Raw genomic sequence first — 14,963 nt, forward strand, 5'->3', positions numbered from 1 at the left:
GTTCCGCGACTTCGTTAATCGCCACTAGGTCCTTTTCATAAGTGCAATTTTTTATTGTGCAGCGCTGAAATTCTTCTGGTTCCGGTAAGCACCAGCAGATGGTTTGCCACTTCCCTTTTGGGATCGGCGAGTATAGGCACAGACCGCAACATGAAGATAAACTAAGCGTGATAACTCACCTGCGGAGTTCTGAAACTGCTCTTCGTTATTCAGAAACGCTCTTAACAGACAGGAACAGCGTCATTTAGGAGAGATTTCTTCAACCAACGAGACAATGCGTGACACGTAAAGGAACGTACACAGAAATGCTGACAAGAGCTGGTGACTTATTTAATTATGCATTCTATATATTATGAAATATTATGACATCAGTATCTGTATACAAGGACGAAGGCCGGTGGCACTGTAACGAGCCGCCCCTTCCCCCACAACCTCTCTCTCTCACACACACACACACACACACACACACACACCTAGTTTTTTACGGTTCCGCGCCGCAATCGGCAGAAAGGGAACCCTTACAGTATCGGTTTGTTGATCGTCTGTCTGTCTGCCTGCCCGCCTGTCGAAAACCCTTTTTCACAGGAACGAATAGACGTACCGATTTGAAATTTTTGCTACTATTGAAATCTATGGTCCATTGGAGGTATAAAAAACTGAAGCTTCTAAGTCAATGTAACCAAAAGACACTGTCATTTATGTCACATGTCGCAAACTCTCTCATCAAACCCTATAGGCTACTTCCCGTTGGCCTAGAATCATGAAATTTGGCAAAGTAAGATTTCACGGTACAACCAAAGAGAAAATCCTAAAACTGTCAATTTGTAATTACATCATACGAAAAAAATTTTTTTTCTTTGATGTCTGAAGGTCTGTATTTCCATCTTCCTTTGACTAGTTTTTTTCACTAGCTGGTGGACATATCAATTTGAAATTTATGTTGCATACAGAGGTCTACAGGCCCTAGGCGGTACAAAAATTGTAAGCCTCGAAGTGAATATAATCAAAAGCTACGGCCATTTATGTCACACATATTTTGATATTCAAAAACGCACTCATCAAAACCTATAGGGTGTCTGCTGATTTACAATAGTGGAACTTGGACCTAAAACTTGAAATTTAACATTCTCGAAAGTTTTGGAACCCCTGGGAGCGATATCTTGCCATTATCAGTGAAGATAACAGCAAAAAGTCGTTACTGCCCTCGATTACTGGAATGGATACATTATACATTATTAAGTTTGTTGGGAACCCTCAGTTCGCGAATCCTTCTCACACCTCGTGAATTTTTTAAAAGTTAGGTGATGTATAGTTTCATGTAACATAACTAGTAATTCCTCATCTGTTAAGGATTTAAGATTCAGTTGGGGTGACATTGTATATCCCTGGTTTGACAGCGATAGACACATTATTGAGGGACAGTTGGTGTATCTGTAACAGTTACATCTGAGGATGAGGGTAAAAGCCTCGAAGTCGATCATAGTGTAATAAAATGAATAGCATTTAACTGCAGACTGAGGGAAATTTTTTTTTTCCTAGTTAGTTCAAATCAAATGTGTGTGAAATCTTATGGAATTTAACTGGTAAGGTCATCAGTCCTTAAGCTTACACACTACTTAACCTAAATTATCCTAAGGACAAACACACTCACCCATGCCCAAGGGAGGACTCGAACCTCGGCTGGCACCAGCCGCACAGTCCATGACTGCAGCGCCTTAGACCGCTCGACCAATCCTGTGAGGCTCCTAATTAGTCATATAATTGAAAGTGACTGAGTTAGCATTATGCAGTGTGAAGTGAGGAGACGGTAAATCTTAAGAAGTATTTCCTTATGGCTGTAGTGTTATCTTGAACGGACAACCGAACCACAATTTTAAGTGCTGAGGAGCCTGGCGGGTAGGGGATCGGAGGGTGAGGGTGGGGGGGGGGGGGAGGAGGGAGCGAGTTGCGAAGCCATTGACTCGTTCCCTTCTTAGTCTGCAAAAGTGGTAGGGACAATAGTTACGGGTTGCAGATGCAATAATTTATCAGCTGGAATACTCCCCAGTATTTCGTTTCCGCAAGCAAAAGAGTAGCCGGCCGCTGTGGACGAGCGGTTCTAAGCGCTGCAGTCTGGAACCACGCGTCTGCTACGGTGGCAGGTTCGAATCCTGTCTCGAGCATGGATGTGTGTGATGTTCTTAGGTTAGTTAGGTCTAGGGGACTGATGACCTCAGATATTAAGTCCCATAGTGCTTAGAGCCATTTGAACCATTTTGAAACGCATGAGTTTTCCGCAAATCGAATGCTGTGAATATTACTGCAATACTGATTGGAGAAAGAGAAACTCCAAGATCAAGAGATATGATCACAATGAAATTTATTCCACGGATTAGGGACATGACACTGCACAAATCATCAGATTTACAAACCTGTATATGCACTGTGTCTCTGGAAATTTAGTACGGAGTAGCGGCACAATGCGCTCCAATCAGAACTGTTAAGAGGTCATGGCGTGGACTCAAAGAGCGCCTGATGTGCTGGTGGGAAGTACTCTACCATGCGGTTTGTAGGCGCGTCCACACAGCATCAACTGTGTCTGCGGCAGGACCTGAACGAACAAGATGGCGACCGACCATATCCCAGAGATGTTCGATGGGCGACATGTCAGGCGAACGGGCTGGCCAGGTAAGCAGTGATACCCGTCGTTCTTCGAGGAAGGGTTGCACATTCCTTGCCGCATGCGGCTAGGCTTTGTCCTGCTGAAATAAGGCATGTGGAACGACCTGCAGGAGATGCAATGCCTCAGGCTGTAAAACCTCGTTAGAGGCAATAGCGCCCCAAAGTATCACAACTTGTGTTTGTCCACATCTGTAGCTTCGCGCACACGTTGCCTGCGGTGTCGGCAAAACGCAGATGCTTACAAGCTGTGTGTCCCCGACCACTTACGTCACTAAGACCAACAACCTTCTCTCCAAGTACAGCTGCAGCATTTTAATTGAGACGTATATTGCGCTGGGCGGAGTTCTGAGTGCTGCAGAACGTTTTGGCTGAACCTTCGTAGGTAATTATCAGTAAACACTTCCGGGCTAAGTTGCCGTGGTCGATCTGTAGAACTTCTTCTCCCTGACGTTTCGTTCTCAACTACGGAGAACATCTTCCGAGGTGAGTCGACGACTGGCTGCTAGGAGCTGGGGCCGCCGCTTATATAGAGATCGTAGGGGGCGCCACCACACGTCACGTGGCGTCGATGTGCAGCTATCTCTGGCTATCGTCTGTTCTCTCGATTGCAGGCAATCGATTGTCACGTGATTGATGCAACGTCGACCGCCATATCTTATCCAATTTTAATCCTTCTTCTTTACGATTAAAATTGTATTGATGTTTGTGGATTTCAATTGCCTCTCTATACATACGTGTATAATAGTGCGACGTCCTCGCTAGCACGCTTGTTTCACCAAATTTTATTTCGTGATCTCCATCCTTAAAAACATGTTCCGCTACTGCCGATTTGTCGATATGTCCCAAGCGACAGTTTCTTTTGTGCTCCGTCGACCGTGTATTGATGCTTCTTTTTGTAGTTCCTATGTAAACACTGCCACAACTACACGGAATTTTATATACCCCTGGGGTGGCTAGGGGGTGACGAGCATCTTTTGTTGATCTTAGGCATTCACTAATTTTCTTAGTAGGTCTAAAAATGGTCTCTACCTGAAACTTGGCTAGTACTTTTCCAATTCGATCCGTGATATTATGGATGAACGGAAGAAATACTTTTCCAGCTGATGGTTGTTGCTGTCTCCTATTTTTAGGCATTTTTCTATTTGGGTGAAGTGCTCGGTTAATCTCGTTTTTCGTATAACCATTTTTCGCAAAGGCCATTCGTAAATGATTTAGTTCTTCTTGTAAGTAGCCTGGTTCACAAATATTATTGGCCCTATCCACTAGTGTTTTTATGACCCCCCTCTTTTGCCTAGGGTGGTGGTTTGAGTTCTTATGGAGATAGCGATCAGTATGTGTACCTTTCCTGTAGACCTTATGGCCTAAGGTCCCATCCGCCCGTTTGATAACTGATACATCCAAGAAGTTAAGTTGTCCATTCTTCTCCTTCTCCATAGTAAATTTAATATTTGGGTTGCTGCTATTTAAGTGTACCAGGAAATCATTCAAGTCTTCTTCCTCATGATTCCATATTACAAAGGTATCATCCACATACCGATACCACTTCGAGGGGCTTTTTTTGGCCGACTGCAGTGCTTGATGTTCAAAATATTCCATGAATAAATTCGCAATTGCGGGACTTAGGGGGCTTCCCATGGCTACCCCATCGATCTGTTCATAAAATTCACCATTGTACTGAAAATAGATTGAGGATAGACAGTGTTGGAACAAGGCTACTATATCAGTAGGGAACATATCGGCTATATGGGAGAGAGCTTCATCAACTGGAACCATCGTGAACAAAGACACTATATCAAAACTGACAAGTATGTCATTAGGACCGACAGTAATTTCCCTCAATTTCTCAATGAAGTGTAGAGAGATTTTAATATGACTCTCAGTTTTGCCTATGTAAGGTTGTAACAAAGAGGCAAGGTGTCTGGCTAGTTCTTGGGTAGGAGCTCCAATTGCGCTGACTATTGGTCTCAAAGGAACATCAGGTTTATGTATCTTTGGTAATCCATATAATCTCGGAGGATAAGCCTCCGTTTTACAAAGATACTTTTTAACTTCTGTAGGAATGGAAGACTGTTTTATCAGACGATTGGTGGCATTCAGCACATTCGTTGTGGGATCCTTTTTCAACTTCTTGTATGTGCTGGATTCCAGGTGATCACTGATCTTCTTGTGATAATCCTCAGTATTCATTAAAACAGTAACATTTCCCTTGTCAGCGGCAACTATAATAACATTCTTGTCTGCATTGATCTCCCGCAATGCCTTCCTTTCCCCTTGAGACAGATTGCTGCTGGGTGGCTTAGCTTTGCGTAATATCCTGGAGGTTTCCATTCTAATTTCATCAGCAGAATATGATGGTAACTGACGAATTCCTGCCTCTATATTAGCAATAATGTCCTCCACAGGAATCTGGGATGGAGTTATTGCAGAATTCCCTCCTTTAGACAGAACAGAAAGTTCGTATGTAAGTTCAGTAATCCGTGCACTCATGCAGTGTGCTGAAAAAATAATAGTTCCACTTTCTGCCACCAGATTAAAATATGGCGCTTAAGTAGTCAGAATAATCAAACACATGATAACGATGGTTCTGGTACGTTTATTAGGATGTGATCGCTAGTCACAACGTGTGTTCAGTATGGTCTGATCAGCAACATGCTGCCTCAGTGACATACATTGGTGACAGTTGCTCAGAGCACATCCTATATAATCAGAGCGACATGTCACTGTATGGTGTACTTCAGCCGAGAAAGATTCCGGATACATCCTTGACAGACATGATCTTTCAGGTATCCGCAAAACAGAAGTCGCATGGATTTGGGTCTGGAGATTTGGAAGACCACACATCTTCAAATTTCCTAGAGATGATGCGTTCATTACTGAAGGTTTCTGGAAGCAAATAATTCACGTGGCAACCGACATATGGTGTCGCCCCAGCTTGCATGAAAGTAGTGGTGTGGACACAGCTGCCTTTTTGCAAAGCTGGAATCACATCCTTATAACGTGCAGATGTCACATACTCACGAGGTGTAATTGCCTCGGAGGAGACTGAAACCGCACCACACAGTCACATAAGCTGGAAGTTCCTGTACAACATGCGGCGCAGTAGCACCCCTATGCGGCAGTTCCGTGCATTCACGGCACGGTGCTGAATAAAATCTGCCTCGTCTCCCATAAGAATATTTTCTGGCCACATGTCATCCATTTCCATAAGTGTCAGAAACGGAGGGCAAAGTCATGGCATTGAAAGCTAACTTGGGGCTTCACTTGATGCAGTTTTGAAGTGTTGACCAGGGGAGAGACAATTGGCGGAGACTGTTCTATCATTGGCTGCAGCATCTGAATCATGCGCTGGCACGGTCGGCTATAACTGCAGCAACTTCATCAACTGCTACCAGGGAATGAGTCGCCTCCCTTTCCTTGGAGCACCTCTTAACTCATCTGTTTTTACAAATTGTTCGACCGTATTCTTTAGCCTATTTATTAACGTGGGGCCTCTTCGTCGGCGATATTCCCGCAATGCAGCGCTGATATTGCTGCCATTCTGATAAAACAACTTTACCAGCAACGACGCGGCCATTTTTCTCAATAAACATTGCGTGTTGCACGGAAAACTTCCATCTCCTTAAGGCTTTACACCAACAGTCACTTCAAAAAAGAAATCAACACGTGTTGCAAAGCGCACTGACGTCATAAGAGGAAACACTTCACATTTTAACTGCTTACAGACCCACATTTTCAGCCAATGGTAGAAGGTAGAACTATTATTTTTCTGCATATTCCGAGAGGGCACCAATTAATGAACATACCTGCGAAGTTTCAGCTTCCTAAGATGTACACAGCCTGAACTGTAACAATCGGAAGACCATCAGTTTAATTATAATAACCCTGTATTATTATAAACAGGGATGTTTTGCTAACGATTCGCCGTACGATTCAAGTCGCTACCACACCCGTACACATATCCAGGCGGGAAGATGGCACTCCATCCTAATATGCCATCAACCGGCTCACACACCTTCGTGGGGATCATGTCCTGCGCGTTGCATAGCACAGCAAGTCATGTAACATGATTTTGTTTACGTTTCTGTGTCAATGCCTCAGTGTGACCGCACTTATAGTTCGTTACGGTTGGTTGGTTGGTTTTGGGGGAAGGAGACCAGACAGCGAGGTCATCGGTCTCATCGGATTAGCGAAGGACGGGGAAGGAAGTCGGCCGTGCCCTTTGAAAGGAACCATCCCGGCATTTGCCTGGAGCGGTTTAGGGAAATCACGGAAAACCTAAATCAGGATGGCTGGACGCGGCATTGAACCGTCGTCCTCCCGAATGCGAGTCCAGTGTCTAACCACTGCGCCGCCTCGCTCGGTAGTTCGTTACGGTTTTCATTCTGTGTCGAGGCGCGATTTGTTCTAAAGGTCTGTAAGCATGTATTCCACAGATTCTATAGATGAGTTCTTGGCGTTTATCGTGAAGATGGATTCGGTAACGGAGGAAAGACATGTTTCGTAGAAGGAGCTATGTTGAAAGGTCAAGCACGCAATTTACATACAGATTACGCGCTTGGGTACTTTGAAAGGGAGAGAGACAATGGTAGACCTTTGATATCAGTCAGTAGAATCATCGGTAGTATTTCAGAAGAGCTGCATTTCTGTCCAGTAACGTTGGGAAGACTGACAAATGAGAAGGCGGCTGCAAATTAAGCCCGGAGCTCTTTTCTTGTAACACACAGAAAAGCAAGGGAGAAACAGTGTCGAATGACAGACACTGTCAGCTTTGATAAAAAGGTAAATAGTAAGCATTCATCTGCATACTAGCTGTTACCCGCAGCTGCGCTCACATTTCAGTAGTTTTGTTATGATGAGTAAGCAAGCAAGTAACTTATAAGCATCTGGGTGTTTAGTGCCGTAACAATGTGCGTAGTGCCGGTAATAGGGACTAATGAATGTGTTCCTATTATTTTGCTGTAGGTCGAATCTTAGTTAAAATAATGAAATCCACAAAAATGTTTTTTTCTTTTCAGTTATTTATTGCACAGTCTTAACTGAACACAATTCTGTAAATAAAGGTTATGGTCTTCTTCTGGAAGAACGTATAGCTTTTGTGGATTGGACGCTGAAAGAAACAAGACGGAAAAAAATCGGAACACAAGAAAATAATTAATGTGGAGTGACGAAATTTCGAGAATACGTTTGTCTAAGTAACATATTCAAGTGATTAACAATGGAAGATCACCGGTTAATGTAAGCGCTGGACAAATCATTGCAAATGGGAAATGCAGGTACATTAATAGCTAGTGTAATCGCTAGAATGTTGAATGCATGCATGCAAACGTGTATGCACTGTGTTGTACAGGAGCCGGATGTTAGTTTGTGAGATGGAGTTCCATGCCTGTTGCACATGTTCGTTGAATACAGGGATTGTTGAAACTGAGGAGTTTGATGGAATATGGGCGTGAGTCCGAAAAGTGCATTTCCATTAAAAGTGAGTTGAAGATTTGCATTTTTATATATTACTGAAAAGCAGTTATATTTCAATGATGTAATAATTCTGTCTTAGACCATACTTTTAACATACAGGATCATTCCTTACAACTGAAGATATTTCTTCGATTTGTGATATATTATCCAAAATATGATGAATGGTTTACGCCCTTTTCCTATCAAACCATGATAACTCTAGAAAATATCATGAAAATTGAGTTGAAAATTGATTTTATTATTTTATTATCCAGTTAAACTGTACATTAACAAAAAAATACGTTCATGGCCATAATAGTTTATGTTCCTGTTCAGGATCAGCAGCTTCTTCACTGCTTACTCTATCTAGAAGTTCTTCGTACCAGCCTTTTACTGTATCAGACAGAAAGCGCAACAGGTCTTGAATGTACTTGCAAAATCTTCTTCTGCACAGTTCTTAGACGCTTTTCGGAAATGATCAGCACACGAAGGAGCAAATTTCTGCAGACAGCCACTTTACAACCTTGGTCAGAAAATGAATACACCCATACATTTTCTCTGTTCATAGTTTTGCGCATCTTCTTCATTTGTTTAACATCCTTTCTCTCCACATATCCTGAGAGAAATGCATCCTGTTGAGATTTAGCACTACAACGATAAAAGAGATTGAATATTGTTTCTTGGATCTCGTCTGTGACTATTGCACTACACTTTTTTGGACGACATCGATCTACAGGCTTAAATTTTTTTGCGCCCACGACTATTCCTTTCTTGTTTCTATAATACTCCCCACTGTTTATTTTCTTCTTTTTGTCTGTAAAGTCATTTTCTGACTCATTACCACTCACTTCACCCATTGTATCACACAAGTGAACACACAAAGCAGCTCAGAGTCGACACAATAACCTATACGCAGTAAACAAGGTGACAACTGCCTGTCATACACTGCCTTCGTAAGATGATTGCTTAGCCTACACCAAAGATACGAGCTGAAATTTTCAGGGTGGCTAATTCAAATATGGAGGTATCGATTTAGCACTTTGACGGAAAAAGGGCGTAAATCCAATTACGCCCATAGTACATCACACTCCTCAGTTGTCATCCGATGATATCCCATATGTGCTCGATTCGAGAGAGATCTGGTGATCGAGCAGGCCAAGACAGGATGCCCACACTGGGGTATAGCACGTTAGATTACAACAGCGGTACGAGGGCGAGCGTTATCCTGTTGGAAAACACCCCCATGGAATGCAGTTCATGAATGGCAGTACAACAGATCGAATCACCAGATTGGCGCACAAATTTGCGGTCAGGGTGCGTGGGACATCCACGAGAGTGCTCCTACTGTCATACAAAATCGGACCCCAGACTTTAACTCCAGGTGTATGTACTGTGTGTCCAGTATGCAGACAGATTGGTTGCATGTCCTCAACTGGCCTCCTACTAACCAATGCACGGCCATCACTGGTCTTGACATCACTGAAGTCGCAAATGGCGGTGGTTTGGGGTCAGTGGAACGCACGCTACGGGGCGTCTAGAACGGAGATGTCCTTGGAGTAACCGATTGTGTCTCTGTGTCTCTGTGGTGACACCTGCTGCAGATGCAGTACGATGTTCAAGAGCCATACACCGAACACAATGGTCTTCCCTGTCGGAAGTGCCTCGTGGCTGTCCACAGCCCGCTCCTCTTGCGAGCGTACATTCTCGTGACCATCGCTGCCCAGCAATCATGAACATTGGGTACATTCCTGCTAAGTCCTTCTGCACTATCGCAGAAAGAACATCCAGCTTCTCGTAACTGTATTATAGGACCTCGTTCTAACTCAGTTAGGTGCCGATAATGGCTTCTTTGTCGTCTTAAAGACATTCTCGATTGAAATCAACTCACCATATCCTATGTCAAAGGTAACTAACGCTCACGACCGTTACAGAGTGTATTTAAAGCAAATCTGATCTGCATCCCCAAAGTGGCGCTACTATTGCCATTATTGTGCGACTGGGGCGAAATTTGAATAGACATCATTTTTCAGGAGAAACACACTTACCAACTTTCGTTTGTTTTGCACAAATCCTTTTTGTTGTTGTGGTTTTTTCCGTCAATGTAATTTGATGTCAGATGCAGCGTAAATTTCATAATATTTCTACGTGCAATAACATTAGTTGCCCTCATGTGTCTGCATACTGGGTAAGCATAGCTTGTGTTGTGCGGTCCATTCCCTCCCCTCCCAAGTGTCCCAACGCACGACGCAACTGCCGAGTGGTGCATGTGGAGGACTGTGGTCAGGAGCAAGCACCTATGCATTGTGCTACTGAGGTAGCTATACACCGTACATCGTGCACATTGTACAGCAAATTTAATAACTTTTTAACAAAGTTCATGTTCAGTGATGTAAAAAAGTATGTTCCATTTCCTCCTTCACTCTCTCAGATATCCTTTTTTTATCGCCTTCTAAAGTGGTCTATATTCTTCCTCAAGGTTCAAGTTATCTACATATCAAATTTCATCAAAATCTGTTCAGCGGTTTAGTTGTGAACAGGTAATAGAAAGAGTCACTTTCACATTTACGAGGGTTGGAACATTAATAGTGGCAACTATTTATTTACAGTTCGTACAAAAAAGATACGTGTTTCAAAGTTTTACTGACCTTCAAAGTAGTAACCAGCATTGTGTATAACCCGTTGCCAGTGAAGTGTTTCCTTCAGTTTAGAAATCGAGTTGAACTCATGAGGGCTTAAGTCAGGGGAGTGCAGTAGGTGGTATAGCACTTAGCAGCCCCATCAGTCAAACAAAACAGTAAAAGCTTGCACTGTACGTGCTTGAGCATTGTCCTGCAAAATGATGGTCAGGTCCTGCAGAAAGTGTCATCACTTCTGTCTCTAAGCTGGTGGTAGGTTGTGTTCCAAAAATGAACAGCATAGAGCCAGAAGTGATGACACCTTCTGCAGGACCTGACCATCATTTTTCAGGACAATGCTTAAGCACGTACAGTGCAAGTTGTTAATGATTTGTTTGACTGATGGGGCTGCTAAGTGCTATACCACCTAATGCACTTCCCTTATTTAAGCCCTAGTGAGTTCAACTCGATTTCTAAACTGAAGGAAACATTTCGGCGTTCGCTTCAGAACTGCTACAAATTCGTCGGGAAATAGACCGCACCGCTCGAACTGTCAACACAACTGCCTCTGCTAAGAGTATACTACGACTTCCACATGGCTGGCAACGCGTTATACACAACGCTGGTGACTACTTTGAAGGTCAGTAAAACTTTGAAACACGTATCTATTTTTTACGAGCTGTAAATAAATAGTTGCCACGATTAAAGTTCGCCGGCCGTTGTAGCCGAGCGGTTCTAGGAGCTTCACTCTGGCACCGCGCCACCGCTACGGTCGCAGGTTCGAATCCTGCCTCGGGCATGGATGTGTGTGATGTCCTTGTTGTTGTTGTGGTCTTCAGTCCTGAGACTGGTTTGATGCAGCTCTCCATGCTACTCTATCCTGTGCAAGCTTTTTCATCTCCCAGTACCTACTGCAACCTACATCCTTCTGAATCTGCTTAGTGTATTCATCTCTTGGTCTCCCTCTACGATTTTTAAACTCCACGCTGCCCTCCAATACTAAATTGGTGATCCCTTGATGCCTCAGAACATGACCTACCAACCGATCCCTTCTTCTGGTTAAGTTGTGCCACAAACTTCTCTTCTCCCCAATTCTATTCAATACTTCCTCATTAGTTATGTGATCTACCCATCTAATCCTCAGCATTCTTCTGTAGCACCACATTTCGAAAGCTTCTATTCTCTTCTTGTCCAAACTATTTATCGTCCATGTTTCACTTCCATACATGGCTACACTCCATACGAATACTTTCAGAAATGACTTCCTGACACTTAAATCAATACTGGATGTTAACAAATTCCTCTTCTTCAGAAACGCTTTCCTTGCCATTGCCAGTCTACATTTTATATCCTCTCTACTTCGACCGTCATCAGTTATTTTGCTCCCCAAATAGCAAAACTCCTTTACTACTTTAAGTGCCTCATTTCCTAATCTAATTCCCTCAGCATTATCCGACTTAATTAGACTACATTCCATTATCCTTGTTTTGCTTTTGTTGATGTTCATCTTATATCCTCCTTTCAAGACACTGTCCATTCCATTCAACTGCTCTTCCAAGTCCTTTGCTGTCTCTGACAGAATTACAATGTCATCGGCGAACCTCAAAGTTTTTATTTCTTCTCCATGAATTTTAATACCTACTCCGAATTTTTCTTTTGTTTCCTTTACTGCTTGCTCAATATACAGATTGAACAACATCGGGGAGAGGCTACAACCCTGTCTTACTCCCTTCCCAACCACTGCTTCCCTTTCATGTCCCTCGACTCTTATAACTGCCATCTGGTTTCTGTACAAATTGTAAATAGCCTTTCGCTCCCTGTATTTTACCCCTGCCACCTTTAGAATTTGAAAGAGAGTATTCCAGTCAACATTGTCAAAAGCTTTCTCTAAGTCTACAATTGCTAGAAACGTAGGTTTGCCTTTCCTTAATCTTTCTTCTAAGATAAGTCGTAAGGTCAGTATTGCCTCACGTGTTCCAGTGTTTCTACGGAATCCAAACTGATCTTCCCCGAGGTTGGCTTCTACTAGTTTTTCCATTCGTCTGTAAAGAATTCGTGTTAGTATTTTGCAGCTGTGACTTATTAAGCTGATAGTTCGGTAATTTTCACATCTGTCAACACCTGCTTTCTTTGGGATTGGAATTATTATATTCTTCTTGAAGTTTGAGGGTATTTCGCCTGTTTCATACATCTTGCTCACCAGATGGTAGAGTTTTGTCAGGACTGGCTCTCCCACTGCCGTCAGTAGTTCCAATGGAATATTGTCTACTCCGGGGGCCTTGTTTCGACTCAGGTCTTTCAGTGCTCTGTCAAACTCTTCACGCAGTATCATATCTCCCATTTCATCTTCATCTACATCCTCTTCCATTTCCATAATATTGTCCTCAAGTACATCGCCCTTGTATAGATCCTCTATATACTCCTTCCACCTTTCTGCTTTCCCTTCTTTGCTTAGAACTGGGTTTCCATCTGAGCTCTTGATATTCATACAAGTTGTTCTTAGGTTAGTTAAAGTAGTTCTAAGTTCTAGGGGACTGATGACCTCAGATGTTAAGTCCCATAGTGGTCAGAGCCATTTGAACCATTTGATTAAAATTCCAACCCTCGTATATTATTAGTATGGAAGCCTTTATTATAGCAGAAAAATATAGCAGACACTTAGAAAGTTGATATTTTCACTGTGCAATGCGATTTGTTTGCAGGAAAAATGAGAATCGTTTCCATGTTATCCAATGCCTACAAAAAAGAGGGGAGGGGGTGCTTGTATATAGATACAACCAAAACAAGAACAGATATATAAGCATTTACATCTTCATAAAATATCTGTGGAATTGGAGTATTTGTTGGGTTGTGTAAGTAGGCTGTTTATGTTTTCTTATTGGTAACGTTACGTAGCGCTCTGTATGTAAATCACTGGCTGTGCTGTGTGCAGTCTGTGGCTAGTTTGCATTGTTGTCTGCCATTGTAGTGTTGGGCAGTTGGATGTTAACAGTGCGTAGCTCTAAGCTAGTTTTACTACGGATTTATTTTTCTTGTTTTCTGCACAGTGCCTTATATTAGTTGTAATATTGTAATTGCTTTGCCAATTTGAATTTTTTGTCATTGATGTTTGTGTTAATTGTTTTGTGCTGCTGCGTTGCCTCGTCCCTTAGTTTAGCATCTGAGCTCAGTAGATTTAAGTTAGCTTAAGATGGGGTAGGCCATATAAGTTGTGATGAATTGGAAGAAATGCATTGAGAAGCTATAAGAAAATGGTTTGGCCAAGAAAATATTTTGAAAGAGGATATGAACCAAAAAAGTAGGGTTTAGGGACAACAGGTTTAGGTAGGATTTTCTTGGAAATAAATGATGAGGTAAGATAATGGTAAATAAATAATGAGGTAAGAAATGTGTGAACATATAAACACAGAAAGCATGCTTGGATCGAATTTTTTTGGTGGAAAGAAATGTTGAAAAGGAGGAAAGATATACAGAATGAAGTTTTGGGTTGGACTGCAGTACCAAATATCACACTGAAAACAAACCTTGTCCTGTACTTCTGTGTTGTTATGCTATGTGAATTTGTGTTTTTCCTGTCTTTATGTGTTTAGCTAATAAGAGTTATGTTCTAGAATTTTTCTAATTATATGTTATTTACTTTCTAGAGATGTTTAGACATTATTAATTCTGTTCTGTTTCAATGCTCATGTGTGAAATTAATGTTTCGAAAACTATTCTCATTATTTTATATATTTAGGTTATGTCATTATTCCTGTAACACTGATGTATATGTTTATTTCTATTCTTCTGTAAAGCCTGTGTTACTACAAATGTTATCTGTACTGTTTTGTTCTTTAATGATGTATTTTGTACCTTTGTAATTGTATTCTTATGTTGTAAATTTATAATTGTATGGACACCAGTTCTTCAAATTAAGTATCATTTCACTGCACACGTTTCTGTTGGTCATAGTATATGGACAGTATGTGAGAAGTAGGGACTGATAGTGTTTGCACGTGTGTTAATAATTCAGCAAGAGACTGGCTAACAGCATTGCTGGTTCTAAGGACAATTAAAACAAACTAAAAAAAACTTTGTGAGTGCACAAGTGGTGGCTTATGGACTTGCTATATTCTGCGCAAGACTCCTCGATGGTAATTGTGCACCTGCACAGTCGCAACAGATGGCTGCTGGCCGTCTCTACGAGGACTACGGTGGGTCTGCATCTTTGATGGCCCACCAATACCATTATTTCTA

Source organism: Schistocerca piceifrons, chromosome 8 (genome assembly GCF_021461385.2).
Source record: "Schistocerca piceifrons isolate TAMUIC-IGC-003096 chromosome 8, iqSchPice1.1, whole genome shotgun sequence".
Classification (NCBI taxonomy): Eukaryota; Metazoa; Arthropoda; class Insecta; order Orthoptera; family Acrididae; genus Schistocerca; species Schistocerca piceifrons.